A 20,554-nucleotide genomic window follows, 5' to 3' on the forward strand; every position below is an offset into this window, starting at 1 on the left:
GTCCCATCCTTAAACCAGACCCCGTTTGTCGTCCACGTCCACATCTATTTACGTTCAAGACCTTTGCAGCCCGAACCATCCGTCCACGTTTGAATGAAAAGATCTTTCACCATAATGCGTAGCGCTCCGAAGACGGACGACTGTGACCTTTGTTCTGTTTTATATCGTATGTGGCCGCGTGAAATATATCGCATCAGTTTTCTGCGAGTCACTCGGCATAAATAAGACACCAAAACTTCGACGTGGTCTTTTATTCAGTCAGGCTTTAATGGTGGTGGTTTTTTTTGTAGTTTTTTTTTTCTGTACTATGATTTATTGAGCATCCCGGGGGTGGGGGGGGGGGGTTCCGTATCATTCGCAGTGTTTGGATGCTTTTCCAGGAATTGCAGCAAACACAGTAAAAAGAGCTCCACTAACAGCGGGTTTATCAAGTATACCACTCTGGGAAATTACATTTTCTCTGTTATGCTGAGTACTTCTGTGTGTGTGTGTGTGTGTGTGTGTGTGTGTGTGTGTGTGTGTGTGTGTGTGTGTGTGTGTGTGTGTGTGTGTGTGTGTGTACTCGTCCGTCTTCTCACAGCTGCTTTTTCTTTCTTCACTTACTGTCATCCGCCCAGCAGCAGCGTAATGTTTATGATATTCCTGCCTCTTTTTCAGCGTAATCTCCCCGTTTCACACCGAACGGCTCCAGATTAAGATCTTCTGAGTTCTCGCTTGGCTTTTATTTCCAGACTAAAGAATGTTCCCATGTTTGCAGCCGAGTCCAAACGGGCCACGTTTACATGCTCACCAGCAACACAACAGTAACACAATTAAGGAAATGGCCCATGAAAAAACGCTGATTATCCCACCGTCATTTCTGCTCTTATCTTAAGTAAAGCTCCAATCACACCTATAGTTTGTTTTCTTTGGTCCAAACCAGAGTGGAACATTTGATTTGAGTTTAGTTTCACACTGCCGGGTAACGAGGCAACCGCTGGTAAAGTAAAAGCCCGTCGCTGACTTTGTGTTTCCCCCTCTTCGGCTTCTACCCACAATTCCTCATTTTGTTTCCCATTGTTGGCAGGGATTATTTTTGAAGTTCTAACAAACCATGTCATGTTTCTCACAGGACCTGAGCTCAATCAGCAATCACAGAGCTTTAGCTTTGTTTAGTTTGGGTTTGACCAGCATTGCTTGCACCTAACGGGGAGTTCACGAGCCTGCTCCCGCGTATCAGTCCAAGTCATAATTCAGAAATGCGCTGTGAAAATGAGCTTTCCAAAATCCAGAAACCCTCGATCTTACTTCTCCTGTGGTCCAACGAACTCTGTGACCCCTTTTTTTTAGTTGTAAAACTTGTATTATGTCTGTAGTTTGGTTCCCCGGACGGCCGCCCCGACAGTTGTCCTTTTTTCTGGTTCCTCTGGATTTGACTTTGACCTCCGGAGGACGGAGAAGGAACGGCCTCAGGACGCCATTGGATAGACATGTAGCCAATCAGATGATGGAAGCATGTGACGTAGGCGATGTGACAGTAGCAACACGAAGGACTGAACGACTGTTGTCGGTTTTCCAGTAAAAGCTTGTCGATCTAAGATGTTATCAGCAACTGACTTACTGTAGCACTGAGCCAAGCCCCCCTTAGTTACTGTTGCTAACTCAGATTATCCATAGACGTATATACGTAGATGCCTCATACACTGACGCTGCCTATTGGAGCTGACGTTCAGCGTGGCCGCCATCTTGGATGGGTCTCCAATGCGGCCCCAGTGCATTTATTTCTACTGAGGAAGGTTTTATCCCCGACTACAATCATCCATAACTCCCAGAGATTTAGTTGATACAGGACGCTGTCACACATTAAAAATACGTACTTTTATGCTGAAAGACTTTGTATTATGCTCTTTACCAAAGACATGTTTGTATGGCATATTGATAAATGTATAAATTAATTAATTTTATATTTCAATAAAGAAACAAGTTTGATTTATTTGAAGGGGAGAGGGGTGTGTTGTATTTATTTATTTATATTTATTTATTTTTTCTTTCTTTCTTATTAATATTATTTATTTATTTTTATTTAATTATTGTTTTGAAAAGTAAAAAAAAAGGGGAAAATATTGATATTTCTATTGTTATTGTTAATCTTTTTTTTTTTCCTCTTATTGCCCTCAATAAATATATTTATAAAAATAACTCCAGGTCATTCAAGGGGCTGGGGAGCTAAAACCCTTGAAAAATAACTGTTTTGCAGCTTCTTGCGTGTGCTGGCTGTAACTGTAACTCTATAACTGTAACTGTAACTGTAACTCTGTAACTCCAGTGTAGTTAATTCTGCCTGGAGTGAGGAGACCCATCCAATATGGCGGCCACGCTGGATTACGTTCCAGCATGTCATGAGGCATCTACGTAGATATGTCTATGAGACTATCTATGAGTGTTATTTACAGTTTTTGGTTGGTAAAAGGTTGAAATGGAGCTGAGGGTCTACAGAACTCACAGATGACGACATCCAGGATCAACACTGTTCATGCACAGCCGGGTAACGTTACATTCATTTCACTTTTAATTAGTTTCATTTGCTTAACTTCAGATCTACCATCGGCTACCGAACACCAGATCTGAAGGTATAGCTGCGTGCGCGGTCCTCGTTAGCTCCAGCTTATCTCAGGCTGCCAGAGGTGATTAATGGCCTAACGACTGTGATTAAATAGTTCTGGCCAACGTTATCAGAGTTAAAAGCATTGTTGCTCTGATTTACCTTAGAACCAATCGTTGTTGATGTTCTGGACATTCAGCTCTGTTTAGTTTGGATTCAGGATTTTGGAATAAAATAAACTCCACTGTCCGTCCTCTCAGAATACCTGGAATTGGTGTAATATGTACATCAGATATTTGGCATAAACTCCATAAAATAAATAGGAGTTCAGGATCTTCCAGTGTTTGTCCGCGGAGCTGAAAGCTTCAGATGTCCGAGTTCTGGTCCCTGAGGAACTGATACTCAGCAGCCATTGGCTGGTCCGTTTTTGGGGGAGCGGGTCTTACTGGGACACTCTTCAGAGGCATTGCAGATAGATTGGTACACTCTGTACCGGGGGAAAAGGTGGTGAAGGGGAGGAATTTACAGGCCGATTCAACAAGAGAAAAGGGGTTTTTAGGCCAAGCTGGTCTAGGAGTGTGCTGTACAAGTCCCTGAGTCCTTCTTTCCTCTTCAGATCCCCAACAGGACCACAATTATCCTCTTCTCCTCTTCTCCTCTTCTTCTTCTTCTCTTCCCCCCTTTTCTTCTCTTTTTTCTCTTTTGTACATGGTGCAGCATCCTCTGCCGGTGGCGAAGAGCATCTCTGAATGCAAAACACCGGATCCTGCAGCGTGGGAGTGAGAGGGGCAGGGTAACGGCCCGGTCAGGCGGGGAAGAGATTTGTTCGTCAAGACTCCTCTCCCTGGCCCTGCCCCTTCTCAACCTTTCCCCGACCCTGCACCTAACCTGGGGCTTGCTGATTGGGCCGCCCGTCATCCCGTTGCTGCTTCCACCTGCCTGCTGTGCTGTTGACGTCCCCGACCCCCAGTCTGGCCTTCGGCAGGAGGGTACCCCCTTATGATCCAGGTCCTGGTCCAGGTTTCTTCCTCCTAAAGGGGAGTTTTTCTTACCACTGTTTGGCTTAAGGTTTTTCTCCCACTATGGGAGTTTTTACCTGCCATTGTTTATGTAATAATTGCTCGGGGGTTTATGTTCTGGGTCTCTGGAAAGCGTCTAGAGACAACTTTTGTTGTATTAGACGCTATATAAATAAAATTGAATTGAATTGAATTGAAAAAGATGAGATTTGAATCCTGTCACCGCCAAACCATGAGGCCCCCCCTGCCCCTCGGCTCTGCCGAGAAAATCTGTCCATGAAAGTTACGAACAGGATCCATGACAAAGGACAGTTCCTGCTGGAGTCCAGCTCCCCCTGGGAGCGTACACAGCTCACCACTTATACTGTTTGTGTTGGCTAAAACAGGTCCTGAGACCCTGACAACCTGTAGAAAGAAAAATCTAAATATATATATGGATACTGTGTATATATATATATATATATATATATACATATATAGTGTTTTAAACGTGTTTCAGTTGCTTCTCGGGAAAGTTATTCCTTTTTTGAGTTACCAGAAACCCCTGACAAACCGGTGTTTGCGTGTTTTTTATTCTGGGGTTATGGAAACAGTCAGTCAGTACGCAAAAATATTTATTTTGAAGCAAAACAACTTTATTTTTCATTTGTCCACTTTACTGTGTAAAATCGGTGGAGTTTCCTTCAGATTTCTCCCCATCAGGGTCCGGCTCTATGGATCTGGAATTGATTTTCTCCACTGATAAATCTTTGCTTTAATCCTGCCCTGCATCCCGAGGTGCCCTTGAGGCTGCCAGTCACCTTTTCAGCCCGGTGTATTACTTTCCTTTGTTGTGCTAAATACAACTCCGGTCATACATAAAACATGGACTCCAGTGGGCTGTGCACAACAACAGCTTAACCGTGCAGGAGCACAGCCTGTACTGTAAATAAGAGGGGGGGGGGGGGGGACCTACTGTCACAAGATGTCAGTGTGATGGGATGCTGTTTAGAGACGGAGACGAGAGCGAGCGTCAGATCCGTCCGGATGGTGACAATAACCCGACCACCTCCACACAGACCGGGCTCTCCGGCCCGGGTGGAGCTGAAAATATCCACATCCTACGGTGGCCGAGACCCGCCATTGCTGAAAATTAAAGAAACGCTGCAAATAAAAAGAAACGCTGCTGCAAATAAAAAGAAACGCCGCTGCAAATAAAAGAAACGCTGCAAATATAAAAAAACGCCGCTGCAAATAAAAAAAAAAACGACGCAAATAAAAAAGCCACAACGGAAGTGAATTACCGGGGACTATTTTTGCTGATGCACCGGTGTTTTTTACGTGAGAGGAGGGTGAAGTAAACATCAGAAAGAAGAAGAAGACGAAGAGGACCTAAGTGAAAAGGAAGAAATAAGAAGAGCGAGGAATAAGAAGAACAACGAATGAGAAAATAAGTGAAAAGGTTAGTGTTCAACGTCGCTACGTGTCATTTTTAATGTGCAACACTGGTGCATCGGCAAAAATAGTCCCCGGTAATTCACTTCCGTTGTGTCTTTTTTTATTTGCGTCGTTTTTTTATTTTATTTGCAGCGGGTTTATTTATATTTGCAGCATTTATTTTATTTGCAGCAGCGTTTTTTTCTGTTTGCAGCGTTACCTTCATTTTCAGCAATGGCGGGTCTCGGCCACCGTAACATCCAGGGGTTCGGCCTCATAAAGTTGTATTATTTCCTCGATCTCGTGTTTTTGTTTCCGTAAAACATTGAAAACATCATCTGATGGGTGACAGTTTAAGGCAAATTCAACCTCAGACCGTCCTTTGTTACCTAATATACTACAATGTCCTTGTCACACCTAGGCTTAGGCGAAGGTAGAGTAACACCTCAGCACTAGACCACAAACTCTCCACATGAGGAAGGGATGGCAGGCAGACACAACAGGGCAAAGTTCAGGGTTATTCTCAAGTACAAAAAAGTGGCAATTTACTTGGGGCGGTCCCAACATGCCTTTAAAACAGGCTCCTCGCAGCAACAGCAGGGCCAAAAGAGTGAACTGAGGGTTTCACACACTTTTAAACCCAAGCCTTCTCCAAGACTCCACCCACCCGGTATAAACCATTACAGTTTTTAAAACTTAACATGTGTACCTTTAATCAGGGTCCTCCCCTCTTTTAACAAATTAATCATTCCCAATCTATTTTTTATGCTGTTATTTTTAACAGCATTTATTTGCCATAACACCCAAAAAGGAACATTTAATTTGGTTTAATCCACCTGAACTCCTCCCTGATGCAGGTGGACTCAATCAGCAGCAATCAAGTGAGGCCTACAGTGACCATTCAATTCAATTCAATTTTATTTATATAGCTTCTAATACAACAAAAGTGATCTCTAGACGCTTTCCAGAGATCCAGAACAAAAACCCCAAGCAATTATTACATAAACAATGGCAGGTAAAAACTCCCATAGTGGGAGAAAAGCCTTAAGCCAAACAGTGGCAAGAAAAACTCCCCTTTAGGAGGGAAGAAACCTGGACCAGGACCAGGCTCATAAGGGGGGACCCTCCTGCCGAAGGCCAGACTGGGGGGGTTGGGGACCGCAGGCAGGTGGAAGCAGCAGCGGGATGACCGGGGGTGGGGACCGCAGGCCAGCATGCAGCTCCCGAAGCTCCAGCCCAATCAGCAAGCCCCAGGTTAGGTGCAGGGTCGGGGAAAGGTTGAGAAGGGGCAGGGCTCCCATGGTCACAGTCCTATTTGGACCTCAGTCCCACTGGCTAGCACGGCGGTGGAGGGATCATGGTCGGGGACCTGGACACCATGCACCACGCCAGGACATCGGTCGGACATGTAGTTTCGTCTTGTGACAGGAAACGAACCCAAACACAGCAGCAAAGGATGAAAAACAAAAGAATCAGGATATTCTGGTCCCTCTGAGCCCCTGGCGGCGTCTCAGATTCTCTTACGCAGCTGCTGATTCTGGTTTTATAGCAGGTGGAGGAAAACGATCAGGAATGAATAAAAAAAGGAAGATAAATGTCAGGGGATCCACGTGACGATGATTCACTGGGCTGACGATGATAACAGCCGCGCTGACGAGCCCCTCGGTTGCTCGACAGGTGCCAGGTGAAACCTCCCCAGCTGTCTCGTGGGCTTTACCTCCTCCCGAGCTGTCATTGGTCAGGAATCTGCGCTCTGTCTCCGATGTCCTGGAACTGCATTCCTCCGTGTGGAGAGGAGCGGCGTGCCGTTCTCTCCCTACCTTCGCTAATCACCAACAGGTGCTGGTTCTGGTCCCGCCGGCTCAGCTGTTCGCCTCCGCTGACGACCTCGTCCTCCGGTCCTGGGAACATCTGAGCAGCTTTTTACAGAGATGAGCATTTCTTCCAGAGCTGTCACTCATGACACCCAAACGCTGCCCTGCTGGGGTGTTTAGTCGGTTAATCACGGCCGTGTTTGGGCAGTGTTGTGCAAGTTCCTACTTCTCATGAACTAGTTCAAAGTTCAGTTCACATGGTTTTAAAATGAATAGTTCGCGTTCATAGTTCACCATTTTCACTTTGAACTAGTTCAAATTCAGTTCATTTCAATATTTTTAGGTGAGAAGTACGAATGAAACGCCACCCTATCCTAAAACTGTTCACTGTATACAATCATGTATTGTTCTAGTGGCTTTTCAACTTTCCTCAGTGTTTCTACCTGTTTCTGGTAAATCAACCCCCTGAAGGTGCAGCAGTGGGACTGGGTTGTTTGGGACTGTTGGGTCTTCTTGCTCTTTCCTGATCACTTTGTTTGATTGTCAAGGACTTGCAGATATTTTCTCCCACTCGACGGATGCTTTAAAGGTATAGTCTGTAATCGTATTCAAAAACATGTATTGTTATACTGGGTGAAATGGTCCTTCCATCCTGAGAGTAGCCAGTGAATAATGTGTTCAGAAAAAGGAAAGAAAAAAATCTGACCTCTCTGACAGCTTTAATCCAGTAAAAACTCTGACCAATCTGTTTTTTGCGCACCGAATGGCACGGATTGGTCAGAGGACCAGAGGATTGGCAGGGGGGAAAGAACCAATCAGATGCCTTCATTTTAAGTCCCTCCCACGCCCCCCTCCGTCCCATGTGCGCACTCGTCACGTCGAATGTAACGGCTCGCTCTGCTAAAAAGGCTAAAAAAAGAAAGCCAAAGTGCGATTCTGCGGCGCAGGTTGTCCACTACCGGGGGTCTGCCACGGACCGTGGGGTCCGTGGGGATGGAGGCGTCTCCATCCCGGCGAGGGCGTAGAGCGCCGGTGCGGCTGGCGGCGTAGCCCTACGGCGTAGGGTAAGCGGCGACGCGCACCTTTCTGCGTTGGTGTAACGCGGAACCATAAATCAGCCTTCAGTGTGTCTCTGTCTGCTGTTCTGAACTTCTCTGTTGTCTCATTTTGCTGGGACGTCGGGTCCCTCCGCCGAGACACTACTTTTGCGGTATGCGTTCATTGGTGTGTCTAAAAATGATGCGCAGTGCCCACCCAATCAGACGGTACAGATATTCTGTGATATTTTTTTATATTTATAAAAAAAAAAAAAAATTAAATTATAAAAAAATAAAGGATCCCCATAACTTTGATTGGGTGGGCAGGACGCACGTTTGGGTGGGCACAGCCCACCCCTGCCCCCCCTAAAACCGGCCTCGCTTAAAGGTGAATGATGGGAGGGGGAGGAGGGGGCGGGGCTTAGAGGAGGTGCCACTTTAAAATCTTGCTAGCTCTCCAACATTACTGACTATACCTTTAACTCCACATGACGTTTACAATTTGAAGTTGACGAGGCAGACGTTCAGAGTTGTTTTCTCAGCGCAGGTGGACATAATTTGCACAGAACGGTTAGATTTTTACCGTTGGACTCTTTGGGAGACGATGTGTAAAATTCCTGCAGATAATGATAAGCGTCATCTGACGGCTCGCTGACGCTGCGTCTGCAACGTCTCTCTCTTCACTGGTCATATGTTGCGTTCAGTTCAACGTTCTCACAGAAATGAACGCGTTCAATGAACGCGTTCATTTGAACTCGTTCATGCACAACACACTGTGTTTGGGTCATAAGTTTTGTTGAACTGCGTCGTGGAGTTTCGTTGCTCAGATTACGGATCCACGTTGCCTAAGACCTGAGTTTTTTTGATTTAGACACCGAATTTAAGCACGAGAACGAGAGAAAAGCTGAAAAGAAATTAAATTTCGCTGCTACTTTCTTCCAAAATCTTCACCGTTGAGCCGAAGTTAAAACCTGAAAGTTCCTGACCTTTGACCCCCTGACTGTTGTGAATATTCATCCTCCTGCAGCTTTCATTGCCGGCATGAAAACGTCAAGCAGACGGCTGAAAGGAAAAGTGAGGCATGTCATTGTGCGTTGGGGCGAGTCTGCAGCTGACATGTATGGATACGGGTGTGTGTGGGGGGGTATGGGGGGTGGGGGGTGTAATTCAGCCACCCTTAGCACACACACACACACCTTTCTGTCAGCTTTTTTAACTACCGGACTTCTGTACCTCTGTTTGCAATTTAAGGCTACAAATTAGAAACATAAGTCATCTGTTTCCCATAATCCTCGCTGTCAGGCCAGGAGCTGGCTGACCCCCCCCCCCCCCCTTCCCAACACATGCGTGGAGTTATGTCACACGGACCACTTGAACCTCTTTATTTGACTGAATCTTCCAGCGGAGAGATGCTGACGCGCAGTACTGGAGTTGTAAAAAAATATCAGGGGGGATGGTGGATTTTATCATATGGGGAAAGATAATTTGTGCTGATTACAAATAATATAATATATTACAAATAATAGCAGTGACCAAAACACCTGCAGAAATACTGCAGGAATGACATAGCAGCAGTTAAATGCAGCCTTCTGTAAGCTTTAAATATCCACTGGGCTTACATCAAATACATCAAAACACAACAATAAAAAACACTTTTCTGAACTTATCAATATGACTCTGTCCTTCACAGGATAAGTAACATGGATCACTGCAAAAACTCACAATCTTAACAAGAATATTTGTCTTATTTCTAGTTAAAATGTCTCATTTTAGTAAAAAAATCTCATTACACTTAAAACAAGACTCATCACTGGAAAAAACAACAATTTTCACCTGTTTCAAGTAGATTTTCACTTGAAATAAGTCGAAAAATCTGCCAGTTGAACAATATTTTTTTGCTTGTAATAAGAAGATAAATCTTGTCCCACTGGCAGATTTCCCTACTTATTAAGTGAAAATCTACTTGAAACAGGTGAAAATTGTCAAATAAGTTGTTTTTCTGGTGATGACTCTAAATGTTGAAATAGCAGTAAAACCACATTCATTGATGAAATGACATAAGGGATGGAAAGGAGGGATGTCAGTTTTATAGGGGGGATGATTTGGACCGTTTTTATTTCAGGGGGGGATGATTTGGACCGTTTTTATTTCAGGGGGGATGCCACCCCCCTCATCCCCCCTCAACTCCAGTACTGCTGCTGCACCGTACGGGCGGCAGCGTCTGAGCGCGACTGTCGTATCAGTGGAAGGAGGTGAGAAGATAAAAAGATCCAGCTGTGGAGGAAGAGAAAGAGCAGGTTCATCATTGATTCATCTGTCTGGGTGTTTACTCCCTGACATAACATCCAATAGCTGCAGTGTGTAAACACTTCTTAATACACTGAAGGGCTCTTTAAGCTGTCAAGCTTCCCGTTGAACATATTACAGGCAGCGGTGATCTGCAGAGGTTAATACCGGGTATCTGTCTGCAGCAGCAGCGTGCCAATCCACGTTGAAATTCCTGCCGTTTTCCTGGATGTCAGATGAGCGTCGTTTTATTTTTCTTGCATGCTTTTTCTCGCGCATACCTCCGTGCATGTGTAACGGCGGTTTGTGCGGCCCGATAACGCCGCGGGCTCTGCAGCGCGAGTGTGAGAAAGCCCGGCAAAGGTGACGCGTCCTACACGTTCACTGACAGCTTTATAGGTTCTGCGGCTCGTGTGGGGAACAAGATTATGGGAAAGGAAACGCACACGCAGACACACTGTGGCGCTGGCTGGAGTCCCAGATGCTCCAGTCAGGTGAGGTCCAGGGTTCAGCGCTCAGGATTATTAACAGGAACAAGCTGGCGGCCAGTAAACACACCTACAACTTACTCAAGTGGAAAGCTGTGTTGTGGAGGGTCAGGAGGGGCTGGGGAGGTCGGGTTCACGGCTGTAATCATCCCAGCCGACGCTCGGCTCAGCCCAAGACTCTTTTTCTGTGAGTTGAAGGAAAGGTTTTTCATGTTCTGCTTCAACCGGGGTTCAGATTTCTCTTTTACCCTCCAGTCGGGGTCATTTTTCCAGGAATGGGAAGCAGGTTATAGTCTTAGAGTTTGTGAACCTTTTAAATTGTTTCCATTTTCCAGCATGAAAGACCTGAAAATAGCAGTTGACATGGCAGCAGGACTGATAAGATTATAAACTGAGGAGAATGATCATGGATTCTAAATCCCATGTTTAGGAATTTCTGATCTTCCTGACTGACTTGTACTGTGGCCGAGACCCGCCATTGCTGAAAATAAAAGTAACGCTGCAAACAGAAACAAACGCCGCTGCAAATAAAATAAACGCTTAGCAAATAAAATAAACGCTGAAAACAAAAAGAAACGCCTCTGCAAATAAAAGAATCGCTGAAAATATAAATAAACCCCGCTGCAAATAAAATAAAAGAACGACGGAAATAAAAAAGCCACAGGAAGAAGTGAATTACCGGGGACTATTTTTGCTGATGCACCGGTGTTGCACATTAAAAATTACAATTAGCGACGTTGAACACTAACCTTTTCACTTATTTTCTCGTTCGTTGTTCTTCTTATTCCTCGCTCTTCTTATTTCTTCCTTTTCACTTACGTCCTCTTCGTCTTCTTCTTCTCTTCTCACGTAAAAAACACCGGTGCATCAGCAAAAATAGTCCCCGGTAATTCACTTCCATTGTGGCTTTTTTATTTCCATTGTTTTTTTTTTTTTATTTGCAGCGGCGTTTCTTTATATTTGCAGCGTTTCTTTTATTTGAAGCGGCCTTTGTTTTTATTTGCATCCTTCTTTTATTTGCAAAGCGTTTATTTTATTTGCAGCAGCGTTTATTTTTATTTGCAGTGTTTCTTTAATTTTCAGCAATGGTGGGTCTCGGCCACCGTAGACTTGACTTTTTACGGTCAGCGAGAGGTGAGACGATGCCCCCCAGCCGAAGAACCTGATGCTGCAGCTCCAGCTGACCCCCATGGCCCTACATAGGAAAAGTGGATGTATGTGTAAAAGTGATCATGTCCGATCCGTGTAGGCCAGTGGTTCAGTTAGACACTTTCTTTCTTTTGTCCGTCAAGACTCCTCTCCCTGGCCCTGCCCCTTCTAAACCTTTCCCCGACCCTGCACCCCAACCTGGGACTTGCTGATTGGGCCGGAGCTTCGGGGGCTGCGTGCTGGCCTGCGGTCCCCACCCCCGGTCATCCCGTTGCTGCTTCCACCTGCCTGCGGTCCCCACTCCTGGTCATCCCGCTGCTGCTTCCACCTGCCTGCGGTCCCCACCCCCGGTCATCCCATTGCCACTTCCACCTGCCTGCGGTCCCCACCCCCGGTCATCCCGTTGCTGCTTCCACCTGCCTGCTGTGTGCTGTTGACGTCCCCGACTCCCCAGTCTGGCCCTCGGCAGGAGGGTCCCCCCTTATGATCCAGGTCCTGGTCAAGGTTTCTTCCTCCTAAAAGGGAGTTTTTCTTGCCACTGTTTGTCTTAAGGCTTTTCTCCCACTAGGGGAGTTTTTACCTGCCATTGTTTATGTAATAACTGCTCGGGGGTTTATGTTCATGTTCTGGGTCTCTGGAAAGCGTCTGGAGACAATTTTTGTCGTCTTAGACGCTAGATAAATAAAATTTAATTGAAATTGAATTCTACATATTGTGAAGCCATTACCTGATCTCCGTCTACAACAGCTAACTAACCTAGTTCAGATGCAGTAAAGCAGGTCCAAACCATGAAACTGCCGCTACCATGCTTGACAGGTGCTATTTCTGCACCCGCATCCGGGTCGTTTGAGCTTGAATATAAGCCGATACCAAGTCCGGATCTGATACTTTGCATATCAACACAAAAAGGGGGAAAAATTCCCAAATGACAAACAGAAGATTCTGCTGCGTTCACTGTGCAATCTGAAAGGTTTCTAAGGAGCTTTATCCAAGATAGCTCTACGTTTACCAGCCAGTGTTGCTGACATACAGTAGCTACTATTGGCCTTACAATCTGTGTATAATTGTAATGTATGCTGTAGCAGTCAGGGATAAAGTCGAGGGAGAGATAACAAAAATGAAGTAAAAAACACTTTAAATGTGTTTGGAACTACAAATTAACTTTCTTTTGTCATTTTTTTTTCTTTTAATGTCACTATTCCAACCCTCCACCTTTGTCCAGACCACAGGCAGCACCCTTGAACATTTATTCTTATTATTGCATTTATTAGAATTCTATATGAATCATTATTATTTATCATTCACTGGCGTTGGGCCAGCGCAACATCAGCCAGCTTTGGATTTGTTAGCGTATTTTACTGCAGGACTGAGCTGCCTGAGAGCGCTTTGTTACGGGGCCCACGGCAGCACAGGCTGCTCACTGAGAAGAGTGAGAAAGATGCAAGGCTCCAAGTTAGTCTACAAAACTTTTCAATGATACCTGAAAAACATAGCTAGTTTTGTCGCTAGTTTTTTGACTAAAATAAATAAGCCACTAAATTGGTCTGAAAACTCTACTGAAGAAGTCACTACCGTATTTTCAGCACTATAAGGCGCACTAAATATATGGTAAGATACCATACTATAGTGGCTGGGGTTGAGTTACGTATCTACCTGATGGAGCTGCGCTGCAGGAAATGCTACAAAATCCTACAGCAAATGCAAAAAAAACCAAGAAGAAAAGTACCGTATGTCAAACTTTATTAACAAAATAAAAACCAGCTTTGCTCCGTCTCGTCAAAGTCACCATTATGCGAGTCAGCGTCGCTGCTGTTGTCTTGAACGTCTGTGACGATTCCTGACGTTTTTAGCGCCATTACTTTGGCGACACCCACAATCCCCCTGACTACAGTAACAGAAATTACTGTAATGATCATATATAAGGCGCACTGCATTATAAGGCGCACTGCCGGTTTTTGAGAAAATTAAAGGCTTTTAGGTGCACCTTATAGTGCGGAAAATAGGGTAATTGTAACGATGCATGCTGTAGTCCAGTGATCTCGTGATGATGATGTCATGATTATTACCCTTAAACCATCAAAAGAAGACATTTCCCTGGGTTAGTCGGTCTTGGAGTTGCTCTGCTTTCTTGCACTAGCACGTTGACTGAGAACTGCTGTAGTTCAAGCTCCAAACAGGTGGTTTTATAATCTTTTCTTGCCTGATGGGCATCAGCAACTCATTTTCTGACGTCCTCAGAAATCCTTTATTCATGCCATGACACACTTTCACAAACATGCTGCGAGGACCGGACCAGAGAAGATCAGCTGATCTGATGAATCGTCTGATTTCCACACCGCACCGCTAATTTTACCTTTTAATTGAACGTGTAATTGTCACAGTTCTTATGCTTTTATAACTCACAGATACGTAACGTTGGACCTCGGGCTCGATAAGTGAGTAAGGAATAGTTTTCCTCGATGGTTTCATGGGTGTCTGATTTTTGTTTACTTTTAGGATTTGTGTTTGTTCGTGTTTGTGCAGAAATTTAATTTTTTATTATTTTGGTTTACACTTTCAAGCAGAACTGTAAATGTATTTTAGCCTAATTAATACTAATTTCAAAAAGGAAACTTCATTTGCATTTTCATTTGTGGGTTAAGGTGTTAAAAAAGGTTTTAAACTTCAGATTTTTCCCCTGTATTTCTACACGGACTTATCTTATATTATATTTACTTCTCTAATCTTAATTTGCCCAGAATTTACCCTGGAGTTTCTTTTCCAGGCTTTTATATTGAAAATGACACTTTATTGGCTGTGAACACGCCCCAGATTACTTCCATGAGTACAAGGCAATCCCGTGCTTCAGTTTTCTCAGCCAGAATAAACATCAGTAAAGAAGAGCAGGCGTAGAGTTAACGCTACAGCCAATGAGAGACAGAGGAACGGGCTCACCATGACTGGAGGAATCCCTCAAAGCAAGGAGGAAATCCTGTAAACGCTCAATACCTCTGATTGATCATCCGCTGCCTTCATCATCTGGCTATTTTCTCACCACGGCTCCCGTAATTGCAATAATTCGTCAAAGACTAAAGGTGTTTTTGTCCATCTCCTTCAAAGTTAAGATTTTCTTCATCATGGTTTTTTGAAGGGTAATCTCGAGTTACGCTCTTACAGAGAAAAACACCCTTCAATGGAAACACCGACCCCTGCAGCGCCACCTTTATCGCATTTCTTTTGTGAAAAAGTGTCATAGAAACACGACTTGTCAGGATCTAAACTGGATTAGCTACAAGCAACCTCTGCCACAAACAAAAAGAGTCTAATGGAGTCGAAGAGAGATCAACATTAGCGTAGCTTCCCCTGATAGACAACGTTAGCAAGTAAATGAGTGAAATGTGATGCAGAACTTCTAATATTTACACTGAAATTATAATAACTTTGTTTATCTTACATCTACGGAAGAGTATTAAGGCCAGGCAAGAGAAAAAAAAAAATTGAGAGTGGAAGATTTTTTTTTACTGTGTACTTAGAGAAAAAAGTCGAAATTTTGTGAATAAAGTTGAAATTTCGCCTTTTTTTCTCAACATTTCGACTTTTTTTCTCGACATTTTGAGTTTTTTTCTCGACATTTCGACTTTTTTCTCAACATTTCGACTTTATTCACGAAATTTTGACTTTTTTCTCAACATTTCGACTTTTTTCTCAACATTTTGACTTTTTTCTCAACATTTCGACTTTTTTCTCAACATTTTGACTTTTTTCTCGACATTTCGACTTTTCTCCCAACATTTCGACTTTTTCTCGATATTTCGACTTTTTTCTCAACATTTCGACTTTATTCACGAAATTTTGACTTTTTTCTCGACATTTCGACTTTATTCACGAAATTTTGACTTTTATCTCAACATTTTGACTTTTTTCCAGACATTTTGACTTTTTTCTCGGAAATTCTACTTCAACATTAATCTCGACATTTCGACTTTTTTCTTGAAGTGCACAATGAAAAAAAAATCTTCCTCCTCTAAAATATTATTTTTATTTTACTCCTGCCTGGCTCTAATACTCTTCCGTATACATCAGCGGCTTACACGTGAACATACTCGTGATAGGCCGCCCCCTTGTGGTCTGTATTGGTATTGCTGCAAAGAGTGCCTTTAAAATAAGGTTTGTGTTTTCCTCCTCCTAGCAAAACAAGAAACGTTATTTATTCCGTAACTTTTACCTAACGTCCATCTCAGATGTTTTGATCTTCCTCTGCGTTGGATTCTTATAGTTTAAATGTAGTTTGTTTTTGTTTCAGGAGTCAGGTCTGAATACACGAGCAGTAAACTTGTGTGCAGATGTCTGGAAAAGAAAGCTGCCACATGCTTCCCATTTTCTGCTCTGCATTCAAGAGACTCCGAGAGGAAGTGTATACACGTCCCAAATCTCTGACCAGGTGCTTGATACGAATGGGAAGACTATTAAACGGACATAATGTGGATCTATGGTCCTTGGTGGATTCCTCAGGGCCATCCGGGGCTCAGCTGCTCATCCAACAACACAGCAAAGGAGAAGAACAGGTTTTCTTGTCTTTTTATTGTTGTCTTTTTCACTCCGAGTCCCACGTCTGCAGATGTAAATGAAAGCTGATCTGGAGGATAAAAAGCAAAAGGCTCCACATTATCTGACTAACAACGTCCCCGCCATCAGCGCGGTAACTTCACACCGCGCCGTTCTGAGCACTGTAGGCCATTACCGTAGGACTCGGACATCAGTGATATCTGTCACCGATGCGACATAATGGCTTCAGACCCCGTCTTCTGGAAATCTGCATCTCACCGCTGTTAACCCCGTAAGAAACAAGAGAAGCGTTTGACTGCAGCAGTTGGAACTCCTAATTAGGTTGAAGTAGGTCTCTTTGAACCGACGATGTAGGAGAAAAAGCAAAATGTGAAACATTTTCGGCCTCATTATAAGTTATCTAAAAGGCAAGGGCTCGTGATAATGAGGGCCATCCAGTGGGATGCGATGCGGTGGGAAGAGAGCGCCTAATTGTGTCAAATGGCTGGAAGTATTTCACTTTAAATTACGGTGGAAAAGGGGGAAAAATAAAACACAACATGAGCACAGAATGGAGCGTCAGCGCTGGGAAATAAACGAGGTACTATCAGAAGTACAAGTGTGCGTTTTACTCCACGCGGGGTGACGTTAGAGCCGTCGCACGGTTCCTCAACGTCACACCTCTGAGTTTCGTTGCAGTTTTGTCAAACAATAACAGATTAAGCCCACTTTCTAAAGGCTGCATAACATTTCAGAGCTTTCAAAAAGAAAACTTTACTTACTATAACTTTTTATTTTCCAAATCCGTGGAAAAAAAGCCATCAAAAGTCAAAGCAGGGAATTCAACAAATCATTTGTTGGACATAGAATTCATTCATTATCTAATATTTCATTTCAGTGCACAAAGATGTTAGTATATACATTTCAACTTGGTTCTAAGTAAATGGGTATAGAAAATAAATATCAAAAACAACTTTCAGCCAAAGACTCTTCTAGGATCTGGCCCAGGATCATTATACAGATTAAAGGTGGACTAAGTAATAATTGCAAGAAGTATTTTTGTATCAGTGTTTTAAATGTTTTTGACATTCCAATAGTAAATTAAAGCTGCAAGCAGCGATGAACGGGCCCTCGCACCCTTGTGCACGTTCAGTCTGCAGTGGAAGCTTGTATGACTTGATGTAGATTCTTCAGACCTGGACATTTAGTGGATGAAACCACCCACGACTCTCTATATCAAACCATTCAAAAGTTATGGCAGAAAGTAGGAACTATCAAATATCGACCAATCAGAAGAAGGGGCGGGGCTAATTTGCACCAATTTTGTTCAAGGACTCAAAACCATGTCCGATGACCCCACCCACAAGTCTTTATGTCAAACCATTCAAAAGGTATGGCAGAAAGTAGGAACGTCTAGCATCTAGCATCGCCACGGTAACGCTTTTGACTGAGAAAAGGAATGTGCGTCGTCGCAGGATGGAGACGCACATTTTGATGTATAACACACCTGGGTGCACGTTACGGTTCAGGCCGTATTAACTGCCGAAGGAATGGCATAAATTGCGCCAAAATTACACGATTAATTAAAAATGGCCGACTTTTCTTTAAGTTGCGACATGATACAGGTGTGTACCGATTTTCGTGCATGTACGTCAAACCATATTGTAAACCTTTTCTGTGTACTATTATATCGCCTTCATTTTCATGTTTTTCCTCGTTTTTTCGGGCATGTTTTATTTTTGGGGGATTTTTTTTACCACATCAGAGCGGGGTCATGCTGTACACCCGCTGGTGTGCAGTGGGACTTTTGCACCTTTAGCTTGTTAGCAAAATGCTAGCAACATTGCCCTTTGGGCCATTCTGGACGATTGCAATATGGTCATGCCATTACTTGGCATGCCCATAACAAGTATTTTACCACATCAAGCGAATTTATGCAAGTCAACAAATTTAGTTATAATATGGAACGTACCCCTTTTGATTGGCAGTTGGGTTAGCCAATGGCTAACCACCGTCACTTCCTCATCTATCATCTGGAGCTGGTAGCCTCGGCTAAAGTTGATTATCGTACATGAACGTGTTCTCCTCCCTTTCCCAGGCCTGTTTGTTGCAGTACTAGGAGAAAGAGGCCTCAAAACCACTCCTTTGGGTGATGTCAGTAATATTTACAGTCCATAGTGCTGAACCAATTATAAAGAGCCACTATTCAAAACAACCGAGATAGCTGCAGAATCTTAATATCATGATGAATCAACACATTTGACCACAAAACCATTTCACCCAGGAAATCAAGATGCAGCAGCTACTCACAAGCTTTCTGTGGCATGTCACGTTTACCTAGCTGCTTGGGGTTGTAATTACATTTAGTTTAGGTGGAAAAGGTCTCCGTAGGGTTCAAACTGAGCATTTCCCTGTTGTTTTTCTGTGCTGTCATGGTCTATCTGGGTAAAACTATCCTGTGTTGTGTCTCCGGCGTCCAGAGGAGCTTCACCACCCTGTTAATGACAGGAAACGTTTTCATTTGGAGGCGTGGTTTTTGTTGTGTATGTAACCCAGCTCTGGTTATTAGTCTTCTTCTCATGGCTTTGAATTGTCTTCCCTGTTGGTGGCATAAAATAATTCATCCAAGTATGTATAGTTCAGGTTTTCCTCTCGGAGCAAACATACTGTAAAAGTGGCAACGACAGAGCAGTGAACGGCGACTCCAAATCAAGACAAGCGGTTGAGAGGATGATAAAGACGGGTGAGGGAGGAGGGGGTTCTCATCGCCCAGATGAGAGAGGCCATGTCACCCTGACAAAGGATGAATACCTTGTTTTCCCTTGCTGGCAGCCAGAATAGAGCAATCACCAGCAACCGGCCTCGTCAGCTGATACACTTCACAATGTCCCACTTGAAAGCGGCTCATTTCAGCGACGGGAGTTGAAGTGTTTCGCACAGGTGACAGTCGATAGGTCTCGGCATCTGCATTTCAAAGGCGGTGGAGTCTCAGCACTCGTTTGTGCGTTTGGAGGTCGGTGACTGTATCTGACAAAAACGTTTCCGTGGCCCAAAGATCCCCACTCATTGTATTTTGTTTCCTAGATTTATTCATCAGAACCGCGACGTCCATCACTTTGTTGAGGAACTACAGAGGTGAACAGGGGCCTCATTTATAAAGCTCGCTTGCGCACAAAACAGGGCTTGAAAGATGCGCAAGCCACCTTCTACGCAAAGGTTGGGATTTAAAAAGAAAAAACTAAACGAAAAATGTGTGTATCTTTACGCCAACCCTGACCCTCCCGTAGGAACTTACTTAAGATATGGGGAACTGGCGATGCAGACGGTGAGGTGGTGAAATGAAGCCAGATTCATGTCATACTTTTAATGTCATCACATATCAGACTTATAATATAATAGCGCTGATCGTGTCCCTCTGTGAAGCACAGCGTCAGTCAGCACTCTAGTGCTGGTACTGGTACTGTTACTGGTACTGGTAATGGTGCTGCTGCTGCAGCCGCGGTGCAGGACACGCCGGGAACCTCCTCGTCACCCACCGCTTCCAACCGTAGAGTGACTGAGGACGGAACAAAGGAGTGCCGGGCCACTCTACGGAGCCCCTAATTTTTTTTTAAATATATATAATGAGTTTTACGCGTGCTTGAAACCTTTACCACGCGTGTAAGCCTATATTATGGTTCCGCGTTAAGATGACGCAGAGCCTACGCCGTAGGATATGCGGCAACGCGCACCTACGCCGTAGACTCTGCGTTGGTGTGACGTGGAACCATAAATCAGCCTTAAAGGAGCCGTCTGTAAGAAATGGCCAAAACTGGTACTGCAGTCACTTTCAAAATATTGTTGAGCGGCGTGTACCCTCCCCCTCCTCCCCCCGACCAGAGGTTGCCAGGTAGGCTGCAGAATGCAGCAGGAACGTAGGCTGCCATGGCTGCGATAATTAGAGCCGAAACAATACTGACTTGGTGATTGGGAGATAGGTAGAGGGTGGAGCTTCAGAAACAATACTGACTTGGTGATTGGGAGATAGGTGGAGGGTGGAGCTTCAGAAACAATACTGACTTGGTGATTGGGAGATAGGTGGAGGGTGGAGCTTCAGAAACAATACTGACTTGGTGATTGGGAGATAGGTGGAGGGTGGAGCTTCGGAAACAATACTGACTTGGTGATTGGGAGATATGTGGAGGGTGGAGCTTCAGAAACAATACTGACTTGGTGATTGGGAGATAGGTGGAGGGTGGAG

The sequence above is a fragment of the Cololabis saira genome, chromosome 24 (assembly GCF_033807715.1).
Source record: "Cololabis saira isolate AMF1-May2022 chromosome 24, fColSai1.1, whole genome shotgun sequence".
In the NCBI taxonomy this organism is placed as follows: Eukaryota; Metazoa; Chordata; class Actinopteri; order Beloniformes; family Belonidae; genus Cololabis; species Cololabis saira.